Source organism: Canis aureus, chromosome X, assembly GCF_053574225.1.
Source record: "Canis aureus isolate CA01 chromosome X, VMU_Caureus_v.1.0, whole genome shotgun sequence".
Taxonomy (NCBI): Eukaryota; Metazoa; Chordata; class Mammalia; order Carnivora; family Canidae; genus Canis; species Canis aureus.
In genome coordinates, this window is record NC_135649.1 from 113,704,970 (window position 1) to 113,719,398 (window position 14,429).

General features: G+C 37.3%; 1 protein-coding gene and 1 non-coding gene across 8 annotated transcripts in view; one reads left to right on the forward strand and one right to left on the reverse strand.

Annotated features, from left to right (window-relative positions):
* Positions 1-14,429, forward strand: part of LOC144308047 (uncharacterized) — a 404,506-nt gene that overhangs the window by 333,902 nt on the left and 56,175 nt on the right. The gene's annotated exons all lie outside the window — the stretch shown is intronic.
* LOC144309236 (U6 spliceosomal RNA) lies at positions 7,096-7,202 on the reverse strand. The gene has a single exon (XR_013375298.1). It is a non-coding gene; the product is annotated as a U6 spliceosomal RNA (small nuclear RNA).

Consider the following 14,429-nt stretch of genomic DNA (forward strand, 5'->3'; position numbering starts at 1 on the left):
TCTGAATCCACTGAAGTGCTAGCTCTCTATTTGCAAACCTTTTCTCTAATAAAAGGCTTGCACCCAAAATATATTTTAAAACTCTCAAACTTAAAAAGTAAATAAATGTCTCAATATAAAATGGGGAAAAGATTGGACAGACACTTCATCAAAGAAAGCACTTCATGCAGACGCCAAATAAGCAATAAAAATATGCTCAATATCATTTGTCCTTAGGGAAATGGAAATTAAAACCACAATGAGATACTACTACACCTATTCAAAGGTCTAAGATAACAAAGACTGAACATAGTAAATGTTTATAAGGATATGGAGAAACAGGAATTTTCATATCCCGCTGGTGGGAATATACAACCACTTTGGAGAACCGTTCATGCCAATTTCTTAAAAAGTTAAACACCTACCTTATGATTTGACCATCCTACTCCTAGGTATTTATCTGATAAAGAGAAAGTATATGCCTACACAAAGACTACCATCAAAGCTTTATTTGTTATAGCTCAAAATTGGAATCAACCCAAATGTCTATCAACAGCTTAATGTATAAACAATGACATACTCATATAATGGAATATTAGCAATAAAAAGAATGAACACACAACATGGATGAACCATAAAATAACTATGCAAAGTGAAACAAGTCGATCAAAAAAGTATATATTATTAGACTCTATTGATATAAAATTCAAAGTATGGTGACAGAAAGCAAATCAGTAATTTCCTGGGGCTGGGGGATGTGATGGGAAGGACAGGGAGAGGGATTACAGAGGGCCACAGGGAAAGAGATGTGATGGGTATGTTCATCTTTTCGACAGTGGTAGTAGATTCACTGGTGTATACACAATGTCAAAACTTCAACTGTACTTCTTAAATATTATATGTCAGTTTTACCTCAATAAATGTGTTTTTTAAACACCCCTTAATTTTTTAAACATGTTGTTGAGGATTAACTTTTTCAATTACAAAAAAACTCTTTTAACCCAATTTTTCATTCATTTTACAGGCTCACTAAACCTATCTTCACTTTGCACATGAAACACCTATTTGCCTGTCCACCCAGGCAAATGAACCCTGAGCCAACTTCTCCTCCCTCCCCTTTACCTCCTTCACATTGTCTTCTCCATCCTGCTAGAGGTGAACTCGGCTTTCCTTTTTGATCGCTCTCATTATCTCCTCTATAATGTCTCGTGCATGACGAGCACCTGACATGGTGCTTTACAAGTGTTTATCAACAATTTGTGCATAGACTCAGGAGGTCATATTGCCCTGGATGGAATGCCTGCACTTTCCCAGCTGATTAAAAGGAACTAGCTCTAGGTCAAGAGGAAGGTTTTTAATCCCCTGTATAGAAACACGGTGTTTTTTGACCATTGAGGATAGTTGAGTCTGTAAATGAGGCAATGTTAATGATGTGGCTGCGTTGATACTAGACTAAGTTCCTCAAGAATGTAAGTTTACTGTCGTTAGCTGGGCAGACATGATGAGGAAGAGTAAAGAGAAAGGAGGAAGTGTAGGGCAGGAGGAATTCTGAAAGATCATTTATGAAGCAAACTTTTATAACTCCAGCTCCCATTTGTAGAAAGAAAATGAAATATGAGAACACCAAAACTAAGAGATAATTTTCCTTAAAATAAACATCAGTCATGTTTACAACCCGGTGAAAAGGGAGCCAATGAATAGCAGCCAACAGCCGCACTGGAGCTAGACAGCCCTCATTAGGAAACACAGGCAGCCATTGCTTGGTGTTTAGGTGAGGAAAACTCAATACCGGTGGCCTCCCCTCAAGCAGCCCTGGCCAGGCCATTGCTGAGCAGCTCCCTTCCCACATGAAAAAATACACTTTACATCCTTTCCGATTAAGCAGTAGCTCCCTCCCCAAACTCTGAGAGCAGTTTTTTCTTCTCCACATTTCTCCAGCCTCAACTTGACTTCATTTTTGTAACTGGTAGCAAGCCAGTTACAAAGAGAAATGATCTCTTCCCACCAAAGTATCTGGGAAGAAAGCCCATTTGATCATTAATTACATTATCTACCGGCCTCTTGCTACTCAGGATGTGGTACTTGGATCGGCAGCCTTGGCACCATCTGAGAGCTCTTTGGAAATGCAGAACTTTGGGCCCTGTTCCAGAATTGCGGAATCCGAAACTGTATTTTAACAAGATGCCCAAGTCGTTTGTGTACACATTCAATTTGAGAAGTGCTTGTCTAACCCTCACAACATCCTGTATAAGTTAAGGACTCTCATTCTCATTACTCATTGAAGAAAAATGAGAACAAGAAAGCAAAATTACCTGACAAGGGTCAATAACTGAAAAGTGCCAGAGTTGGGATTTTAAGGCAGCTCCCCTGATTGTAAATGCAAGCACCTTTTCCTTCCACCATGCCTTTCTCCATATAAATTTTTTCAAATGAATTTGGTAGTTCTGGTCATCACCACCCCACTCTCAACCTCACTGTTGACTGAGTGCTAATATCCAAACCCCCACTCTCAGACATGCATGCTTTAAATTAGACATTTCCCATCCCTTGAAATATTTTCAACGCCAGTGTCTGTGGGGAGAATGACTTAATGCATCCCTTAAATCTTAGTGTTGAGGGAGTTTGATAGGACTGCTGACTTTATCCAGTGATGGGAAGAGCAAAGCACTTTGAAGAAAAAGAAGGAGGAACGAAAGATAAAGGCAAAGTGTCCCAGATTTATTGTTCAGTATAGATCAGCCCTTCCCAAGGACCTTGACTGTCCTTGACGTTTGCTGTCACGACTGGCTTGAGCCTGTTCCTTTACTTCTGTCATGGGCTTCTGGATACTCTAAATTTGGGCTGCCCTTTCCCTGTGGTATTTCCAGGGAGGTGAGCACCGAAATCCCTGCAGATGTTTACCACCGCTACTCAGGTTCAGAGAGAGAAACTGTGAAACAGCTGTGCTTACCAGCACTTAAGGTGACATCTTCATAAAAAAAATACTCCAAGGGACTCCTGGGTGGCTCAGTGGTTGATTGTCTGCCTTTGGCTCAGGTCGTGATCCCGGGTCCTGGGATCAAGTTCCACATTGGGCTCCTTGCAGGGAGCCTGCTTCTTCTCCCTCTGCCTATCCCTGCCTCTCTCTGTGTGGCTCTCATGAATAAATAAATAAACTCTTTTTAAAAATACTCCAAGACTGTATGGTTACCAATATAGTAGCTATTGTATTTGAGGCTATACCATATGCCAGACACCATACTAGATACTTAACAAATATTTCCCGCAATAGTCTTGAAAATATGTATTATTTAGTAAATGCATCTCATGAAGAATGGAGCCTGGCTTCTAACCTCAGGCCTATTTGAGGCAAAAGTGCGTGTTCTTTTTATATAACACATTGCTATGGCATGCTTATATTAACCTCCTACTCCACCTTCAGTGTCTGGCTGAAATCACCCCTTCACTAGGCAGTTCTCTCTCAGGGACCTTGATGATATCTTCTTCCTGTAGCCCTCGTTTGGCACTTTTTATGTGATAGCCTAAACTCTTGCTTCCTTTTTTATTCACATTCCTCCTACACCACGTTGTAGTTATGTTTGTACCTGTGTCCCACCTCCCCATCCAAAACCTTGAGCTCTTAAGTAAACTTGGGGTCACCAGCCCCAACATCATAGCAGGAATTCAATGATATCATCAGTTGGCCTAAATCAAGTTAGGCACAAAGTTCACCCTCTGGAAGCCTCTGGAAGTCAAACATTTGTTGTTGGTTGAGCCACTCTGTGTTGTTTACATGTAAGCCCTCCGATGGCTTACCCTTGGAAATTTTGTACCCATTTACAAGTTGCTCTTGCACTGGGTTTGTACTACTTTTTCTTTCTTATCATTCTCTCCCAAGAGAAGAACATGGCTTGAGTCTTTACATTTAGTTACTTCTCCTTCTTTGGTATTCTTTACACTTTGGATTCTAGGAGAATAAAAGAAGAAAATAAAACCTCTAGCGACTCTCTTCCTCTCTTGCATCGTCGTACTTGCTCATTCTCTCGTTAACATTTGAGACATTGTGCTAAGCATCTTACATATATAATTTTTAAGTCCCATACCATAAAATCTATGAAATATGCACTGTTATTATTCCTATTTTGTTCAGGAGTATCCTCAAGTACAGAGAGGTTAGGTAAGTTGTCATTGATCACACAGCTAGGAAATGGGAGAACCAGAATGTGAATGTAGGCTGTGTGCTACTCTCAATAACTTATCAACTATTATCAGTGATAAACACAAGTGAAATGTGGCAAATGCATAGGTATAAGCCAATATGCTTGTGGGTACCATGTGGAGTACCTAAGAAACTAGATTCTCTAGACTTTTCTTATAACCAGTCCTTGGCTGGGCCTCATCTTCTCACCTTCTGTTACAGGTGCTCAGAGAATATGAATGAATCATTATTAGTTTGAGCTAAGCTCTGAAAAGTATAAAGTCCTAGTGAGTGTTGGTGTTACTATTATTTTTTTATAAATCATTTATTAGGGAAAGAATGTAGCTGCCACTAATATCTTCCAAAACTCAATATAAATGATTTTTGAATAATTCAAATGTTGGATTATTCATATCCACTTGACCTTCTCCAGTAGCAGAAATCTTAGAGAGTTGATGCTTTGCAGGTATTTGAAGAAGCCATTATGCAAATGGAAATATCATACCCACTAAGATATTTGTTGTAGGCATTATGGCAGACACACACACAAAAAAGGTATAATGTATTCTCTCAAAAGGTTCACCATCTTTTTTGAGAAAATAAACCTGATACATGTTTCTCATTAAATAACAATGAAATTTTTAAATGGCTCTTTGAGAGGATGATGATAATCACATGCTAATGCATGACTGTACCAACAGCAATTCAAAGAAGAGATACATAACTTCAGGCTGAGATGAGTGCTCTGGAGAGGTTTGGTGTAACAGATGGGTTTTAAGCTAAAGTTTGAAAGGTCAATAGAATTAAAGTAAGGAGCAATGAAAGAAAGGGCATAAAGAGTTGGATAGAACAGCATGGTAGGCTAAACAATCCATAACAGAGAATGTGCTCATGCATAAACAAACTGGCATCATTATTGCACTTAGTTTGGACTGTGGGCTTGAGTGAATAGAGACTATCTGTGATTCAGTTTGAATTCTATGATTCTCAGCCCAGGAATTCTTGCCTAGTTCTTCTGGTAGCAAAGTTCAGCACTACAGAAGAAACAACGATTATTGCCTGCTTGGTGAGCTCTCTTGGGTCACTGTAGGACTAGGTTTCAAGATGCAGCATATAGAGTATCAGCTCTAGAGAAACACTTCCTAGTATCACCCAGTCTTGCTCCATTAGGCCCCTGCAAGACTTTCCACTTATTGCTAAAAAGTGAGACATCTGGGCAGAAATATGCCACACAGCTGGTCAAACTTGATGGCTCTTCAGGGATACTAGTTGGGGCTGCCCTCTAGAGGGGCTAAGAGGAGCCATCACTACCAGTTCTAGGAGCCCATAAAAAGGCAAGAGCCCTTTCAGAAAGGCAAGCCATTCTGAGAAACAGTATGGAGTTTCCTCAAAAAGTGAAGAAAAGAACTACCCTACGATCCAGCAATTACACTACTAGGTATTTGCCCAAAAAATAGGAAAATACTGATTTGAAGGAATACATGCTACCTCATGTTTATAGCAGCATTATTAACAGTAGACAAACTATGGAGAGAGCCCAAATGTCCATCACCAACTGATGAATGGATAAATAAGAAGTGTTATAGATACACAATGGAATGTTACTCAGCCGTAAAAAGGATGAGATCTTGCCATTTACAGCAATATGGATAGAGCTAGAGAGTATTATGCTAAGCAAAATAAGTCAGTCGGAGAAAGATAAATACATATAATTTCACTCATATGTGGAATTTGGAAACAAAACAAATTAACAAAGGATAAAAGAGAGAAATGCAAACCAAGAAGCAGACTCTGAACTCTAGAGAAAAAACTGATGGTCACCAGAGGAGAAGTGGATGGAGGGATGGGTGAAATAGGTGATGGGGTTGAAGGAGTGTACTTGTCGTGATGAGCACCCAGTGTTGTATGGAAGTGTTGAATCAGTAAACTGTACACCTGAAACTAATATGCTGTGTGTTGACTAACTAGAATTTAAGTAAAAATTTAAGGAAACCAAAGATATGAAGCACCTGCAAGAGGGTTTTATATATCTGTCTCTATGTAGATATGAAATCAATCATGTTAAACTCTCACAAAATCTCTGAAAGGTAAGAATTATGACCTTTATTTTATAAATGACCAAAGGCTCAATACGCTGCTCAGTGGCATCAGCAGACCGGAGATTCAACATGTCCACCCTGCCGTAAGCAACTACTAATTTTGGCCCATCCGGACAAGAAAGAAGAGATTAGAGGTCTCAGAGAGGTCATCTACCTCTCTCTGGGTGTAGCCAGTGCACCCCAGATGTCAGAATTTGGTAGAAAAAGCCCACGAACCTTAGAACGTGGCAGCATTTCAAGTTGAAGAGAAACCTTAAGGTAACCCCACATGTAGGAGCTACAGAAGGAGCATCCAGAATAAAGAGCTCGATTCAAAACAGCCTTACAAGAACATCTTCAGTCTGCTCAATAACCTGAATCGTAGCTTGTTCAAGGAAAAAAGAAATATTCTGTTTGCTGAGGTGTTGCTAGGAAGATGACCCACGGGGCGACTACCTTGGAAGGGCTGGTTGAACCTTCCAGCAGAAGAGAAAAAGAAAGACTGAAAATAAATTGCCTTCCAATTCCCAGTGCAAAGTGTAGCTTTGTAAAAGAGGATTCCATATATATTGGTGCTTCCTGGAAGCACATTATATGACACTCAGCAGCCATACTAAAATGGCCCTTTCCCCGAGTGAGTGGTGCATGTGACTAACAAGATAACTATGCCAGAGGGAACAAAGAAGGCAAGAAAGGTCAATTCCAGATCTCTTTTGGTATGAGTTTTTTTTTTCCAAGTAGTAACTGATACTATGCATATCAGAGGTCCAGAAAGAACTGCATCCCATTATCTGCTCTTTTTTTTTTTATAGAAGGGTAACTTTATTAAAGCAAAGAACTGAACATAATTTTAAAGTACATAAAAATATGGAATGCTTCACAGATTTGCACATCATCTTTGAGCAGGGGCCACGCTAATCTTCTCTGTATTGTTCCAATTTTAGTATATGTGCTGCTGAAGCGAGCACCCCATTTATCTGCTTTTAGATATCAGCCCAATAAGACCTGAAATTCACCCATTTATGCTAAGTTTTGCTTTCTGTAATGCTGTTTACAAAATGGAAACATGATTGGAAAGCATATGCTGAGACTAATTTGCACTTCTTCCTACATTATTTGAGTACTTTTTCTGCTTACAATTTTTTTCCTGATAAAAATAAAAGGATTTGAAGAAATCCATACTAGAGAAACTTTTAATAAAACAATTTATAGCTGATTATATGATCTGAAGTTTGAGCTTGTTGCTCAATGTGAGAGAGAAGATAAAAAACACTGTTTGCACACCTACCTCAAGAAGCAGCTGGATTTCTACTAGAATGTCTTATGCTCCCAGTGTTTAAAAGGAATGGCCATTTCCCCCCTCTTAATGGAAAAAAAAAACTCTTTCAGGAATACATACGTTTGACGTAAAAGTTGCACTTATGTGACTGTAATCTTTGGCACATTCCTGCTGTCTCAGAAAGAAGAAAAGCTTAGCAATAAATAGAAGAAAGGTTTAGCAATAAATAGAAAAAAAAGGTTTAGCAATAAAAGAAGAATGTGCACTTTTTGAAGTGAACACTATAGATATTCTAAAAACTCAACTTTTAGTAACTCAGTTTTAACTTGCCTCTTTACATGGTCAATAGCATGTTACATATCTTGTGGAAGAAAGGGAAATCTATTCATTTTGGATAAATCCTACTACAGCATGAGCTGTAGATTATTACCAAGTCACCAGCACCATATTGTAGCAACACATACAATAGATGTAGTGGTAGGTGTGTTTCTTCTCTTGGATGGTGATAAATCTCTTTAAAATGTCAGCCTGCAAATATAAATATTTCTTGAAATTTATGGCCAACATGGCAAAAGCGATTCACCAAAGCACTTGTTTTCTATTATTTTATTAGATGACATTCATCCATGATGGAAAAGTAAGGGTGATGATGGGGGATTGTCTTGAGAAGAGAGCTCTGAATGGGGCCAAGAATGGAAGGTCAGATGTCAAGGACAAAAACTTTGAGAGTGCTTTCTTGGCCTTGTAGTCTTCAATCTTTTCCCCTCCTATCTTTTAATAGGAAACCATTCCTAGGCTGTAATGACTTGGAATTTGTATATCCCTATTTCCAAAGGAGATAATGGCTCTCTGTCAAGATATCATCAGGCTTAGCTTCGTTTTAATTGAGTTCCCTGATGCATTTGACAGACTGTGCAGTGAGATCTGGGATCCTGACTATCTTGTGTTTACCAGTGATGGTCATGTCAATAGATAATGGTGGGGAGGCCTTGGTTCATACACTTACTAATTTTCCTAAAACATGTCCCTGAATTACATTGTGTATAATGCATATATTTACAGGGTCTTATAGTTTTGGTCTGTTAATAAATAGAGGGCCAGGTAGAAATTTCTGAAGTATCAGGAAGACTGCTCCAGAGTAGAGCAGGCATTACATTTAGAGAAGTCCAAAGTCTGCCCAGGCCTACCACAGGCAGGTGATAACCAGTCCATCAGCCAGGCAGCACCACCTTCAGCAGCATCATATTTGGCCCACAGGGAAGACACTCTTCTCCAGCACATCACGTAGTGTCCTCCTGGGTCACCCTCTTACAAAATAAGCCTCAGATACACTAGTGGGCCCACTCACCTCTTTCTCCAAAAATGACTAATTTGTGTGAGTCAAATTCCATACTCCACAAATGAATGAATGGTATTTCCAAACACTGTAAAGATGTGTTAAAATTTTACATATATGCCTTTAGGGTTTTCTCTTTTGAGTAGTAATGGATAAAATCAACTTACATTCTATTGACTGTTTTTATTAAAATTCAAAACAGTACTACACTTTCATCCTCTCCTACCTCTCTTCAGGGATTCTCCCTTTGAAATCTAGCTTTTAACTAATGAAATAAATAAACTAGTATGGCATTCTTGGGGGCTATTCATAAAGTTCAAGTGTACAAATAAAAACTTACAATCAAAAAAAATTTTTAAAAATTAAAAAAAAATAAAACAAAAAAAAAACTTACAATCACCAGTTCTGTGATGCATCATAAAGTAGAGGTGTTAGTGAAAGGCTTCAGCTGGCACTGTGACTAGCTGTCCCCTTACTTCAGGACGAAGATCCTGCATGCATTTCTTGAAAAAGATCCCGTCTGGGTGGACTTCCCCACTAGCTTTACTCATTACATCAAATTAAAAGGCAAATATTGACAATGAACATGAAACCAATTTAACCCCAAACCTGCTAGCCTAGGGTACATTTCTGCTAAAAATTATAACCAACACCTTCAGGAGGAAGAAGAAACTAACACTTCACTCTAAGTGACTCTAACCCAGTTATTTACATAAACTTAGTGGACTGAATTCAGAAGTTTAAATATGAGTAAGGAGATACGTAACATCGGTTGTGCAAACAACTAAGGAATTCTACAATAGGGCATCTCAATGACCCAGAGCAAAAAGAATGGGTTATTTTAATTCCCCAGAAAATATTTCCCTCTGAAAATAAATACCAATACAAAGAACTTAATTCCCTGCTTTAATTCCCTGCTATAGAAAGTGCTCCTACAGATCCATGATATGATGAGGCCAGTACAAAGACAGTGGGCTTTGCTTGTTAGCCATTTCTCCTCACTCACACAGGCAGAAGGGACCTGAAATGAAATACACTCTTCAAAGAGTGGCATTCCCTCTGTGCCCCTCTTTATTAGCCCACTTAGAAAAAATCAATGCATCTGCATGAGTAAGAGGGGCATGGTATTGATGGTTTAGCTTCTAGAAGTCAGTAAGTAGAGAATGTAACATAGCCTGATTGGTTAAAGTGTAGTGTTAAGGGAATAAAAGGATGGACAGGAAATTGACAGATTCATTGACAATAAAAGCAATGACTATAATAATACTATATGTTATTATCATAAACATTTGGTCCTACATTAAATCACTCCATGCTCCTGAGCTTCTGCAGTTTGTGTCTGGATACTGTATTATTTTGTCCTCTTCCCTGTAGCTAGTCGTCACTTATTATAGCCATTAAAATGCCTACTTACCATATTTTTCAAAGTATAATATACATGCCTTTCATACATGAGTTTTTCTACTGCAGCTACTAATGAGTGTGCAGGTGAGTATATGTGTCTGCGCATGTGTGTGTGTACCCATTTGTGTCTGAATATTTGCATCTTTCCACTTCCTGAAATTCAACTTTTTTCTATTAGTGGAGGTTAGCACGTAATTGAATTTTGGCAGAAATGCAACTCTATTGTCATCTTTTTTTTTCCCTCAAATGTTTATTTAAATTCTAGTTAGTTGACATACAGTGCAATATTGGTCTCAGAAGTAGAATTTAGTGATTCATCACTTACATAAAAAATCCAGTGCTCATTACATCACATGCCCTCCTTAATCCCCATCACCCATTCAGCCCATACCCTTCCCACTTCCCTCCATCAACCTTCAGTTTGTTCTCTATCATTAAGAGTCTCTTACAGTTTCCCCCTCCTTTCTCTTCCCCCTTCCCACATATTCATCCTTTTTGTTTCTTAAATTCCACATGTGAATGAAATCATATGGTATTTGTCTTTCTCTGACTTAGTGCTTAGCATGATGCACTCTAGTTCCATCCATGTCATTGCAAATGGTAAGATTTCATTATTTTTTATGAATAAGTAATAGTCCATTGTCTATATATACCACATCTTCTTTATTCATCAGTCAATGGACATTTAGCCTCTTTCCATATTTTGGCTACTGTTGACAATGCTGCTATAAACATTGGGGTGCATGTATCCTTTTGAATCTGTATTTTTGTATCCTTTGGGTAAATACCTAGTAGTGCAATTGCTGGATCATAGGGTAGTTCTATTTTTTACTTTTTGAGGAACCTCCACACTGTTCTCCAGAGTGGCTGCACCGGTTTGCATTCCCAACAACAGTGCAAGAGGGAGTTCCTTTTTCTCTGCATCCTCACTAATACCTGTTGTTTCCTGTGTTGTTAATTTTAGCCATTCTGACAGGTGTGAGATGGCATCTCATCATGGTTTTGATTTGTATTTCCCTAATAATGAATGATGTTGAGCGTCTTTTTATGTGTCTGTTAGCCATCTAGATGTCTTTTATGGGAAAATGTCTCTTCATGTCTTCCTATTGCTTAACTAGACTATTTGTTTTATGGGTGTTGAGTTGGAGAAGTTCTTTATAGATTTTGGATACTAACCTTTTATCAGATATACCACTTGCAAATATCTTCTCCCATTCTGTAGTTTGTTGGTTGTTTCCTTCGCTGTGCAGAAGCTTTTTTATCTTGATGAAATCCCAATAGCTCATTTTTGCTTTTGTTTCCCTTGCCTCTAGCAGCGTGTCTAGTAAGAAGTTGTGACAGCCAAGGTCAAAGAGGTTGCTGCCTATATTCTCCTCTAGGGTTTTGATGATTTCCTGTCTCACATTTAACTCCATTGTCATCTTGATTATATTCATTTAAGAGAACTTTGGCTTTGATGTGTCAGTTTTTGTGACTTAGTAGTAACCAATATTTTATATAATTATATATATACACACACACTTATATATACACATATTACAAACCCAAGAACAAGAATCACAGACTCTACTGAATGAGCCAGTCAGGAACCCCTAATTTTACATATTTTTAATTTATACTGCAATATTTCAGTCATACAAAAAAGTATTAGAATAATAAAGCAGATATATATGTACATTTCACCCAACTTAAAAAATGATATATTACCAAAAAAATTAATGATCCTTGTTGATACCTCCTTGATAAAAACGTATACTCTCCAAAGGGAATCATGGCCTAGGATTTGGAGGATTTCTTTGGAGGGTTTTGTGTGTGTGTGTGTGTGTGTGTGTGTGTGTGTGGTATGTTTGTTTGGATAATATTTAGTGTTTTAAACTTTATATAAATGGTGTACTGTTTGTATCCTTCTGAAACTTGCTTTCCTCATTCAGTATTAAACTTGGATTTTCATCCATGTGGATATATGTAGCTCTGGCCAGTGGATTTTTTATTGCTGTATATTATTCTAATGGGTAGATAAGCAATAATAGAAACATTCTCTTGATGATGGACATTTGGATTCTTCCTGATCTTTCTCCCATAAAATTGCTTCCTATAGTACTGTTATATTTCTTTCTGTATGTGCATGTGTGAGAATTAATCCTAGCACATAGACCTATGAGTAGAATTTCTGGGTAATAGAATAGATCTAACATTGGTAGATATTGACAAGTTAATCCCTAAATTGTTTTACAATTTTATACTCCTAGCATCAATGTATTCTTATTATAAGTAATATGAACAGGTTTTAATTTGCATTTCTTTGATTACTAGTGAATTTGAGAAAATTTTATACATATATAGCCATATGCTTGCAGGCTTGCCTAAGTTCTGCCTAAATTTAAGGGTAGAACAAACTGTGTAAGCACAAGGTGGTGTGGGATAAGCAGGATAAGCAGGAAACCTGCCCATGTCCTTCCTGGACTCTTCTCTAGTGAGAGGCAAAATTCATCTGCCATGGAAATGGTGGCATGGGGCAGGAGGGTAGATGGAGTGGTCAGGAGATATATATATATATGTGTGTTAACAGCAATCATAATAGCAAACTTTCCTAAGACAATATCCTTCATGCTATTTGAACTCTAGCCTTATCCTTCAAATATTACATGACCTATACTATGAATTTAATATGAATTCAATAAATATAATATCCCTACCTAACCACTTAGTTCTATGAGAGTAAAGGGAGAAGAAATGGAAGAATGCATGCAGATAGTAATTCCTAACTCATCATATTGGGTGAGATATAATTAAGTAATGCATAAAGTGCTCAGCCCTAAAGTTGGAAAAGAATATTCATTCAAGAAAGGTAAACTTCAAAAGATTTTTTAATGAAAGTAAAGATAAATTATCTTAAAAGGTATATGTCACAATGTTCCATGAGGTTACATAAGGGCCTCTTCCCATACCACCCCTTAGTTCGCTGCCTCCAGACTATTTTGGACTTGGAAGCCAGACAATCGAACTTACTGGAAGTGTATGTAAAGTAGGAGTAAATAAGGGTTGAGATTAGTCTGAGCAGTTTTTCTATGAGTAAAGAGCAGAGAATATTGGTACTTTGGTCACTCATATATTTTTATGACTTATTTTTTGTTCTTGGCAGTGTTCCTGATAGGTGACAACTTGAGAACTGAAAAAATGAGGATTTTTCTCTTTCTTCCTTATAAATGTCAGTAGACTCTAACAGCTTACTCTCCAAAAATAAGCATTAGTCTGGAAAAGTACTGGAGAGAGGTTTTTCTCTTCCTAACCAGCCAAGTGGATATATTAACACTTTTTTTTTATAAATTCAAAGAAAGAATAATAATTAAGCATCTGGGTTCTTACTGTATCTGGCCTAAAAATTTATATTCCAAAATGATGTGATATGACACACATAGCAACTTGTGAATAATCCATAATATCAAAAGTATGATTATACATCAAAATTTGAATCTCCAGATATCTTTCCAACTCAGCATATCTTTTCCAATAAATGTATTTAAATGGCAACAAGGTCATATAGATAGTTCTAAATGACTGTATAAACCATGGTTTAGTCAAACCCTAATATTAATAGTATTAATTATTATTATTAAAAGCATTAATTATATTATCCTATATATTATTAACTATATTATACATAATAACTATACTATTATACTGTCTATTGTATACAATGCCTGAATACTGGATTAATTCAGGTGTTGGGAGGAAGAAGAAAATTCCCTTTTATGTTAGTATTTTCCCATCTCGTTATGAGTCTTATATTGCCTTTCTTGCTGTCCTCAATCCTCCATCCCTTCCCCATCAAAACTCTGAATCTGAGTTGTTCAGTGAAATTGAGATAATATTAAAGCAATCTGGTTGAACTAATTTACACTAACATGAAAATGATTCCCTAATCCTTTCAAAGGAATTTGAATTCTTAAAAGATGGCTTTGATAAACTATTTGAATCTTCAGTGTCAGAATTCCAGGCACATTAAGTAACTTAGTCAATATTTGATGAGATATTGGGAGTGAAGGGAGATAATTTAGATATCATCACTACCTTGAGAATTGCTTTTAATAATCTATTCTCTCCCACTAATAGAGATTTTGAAAATTTTCTGACAACATCTACTTCCCATGATAGTAATGGATATATCTACAGAGA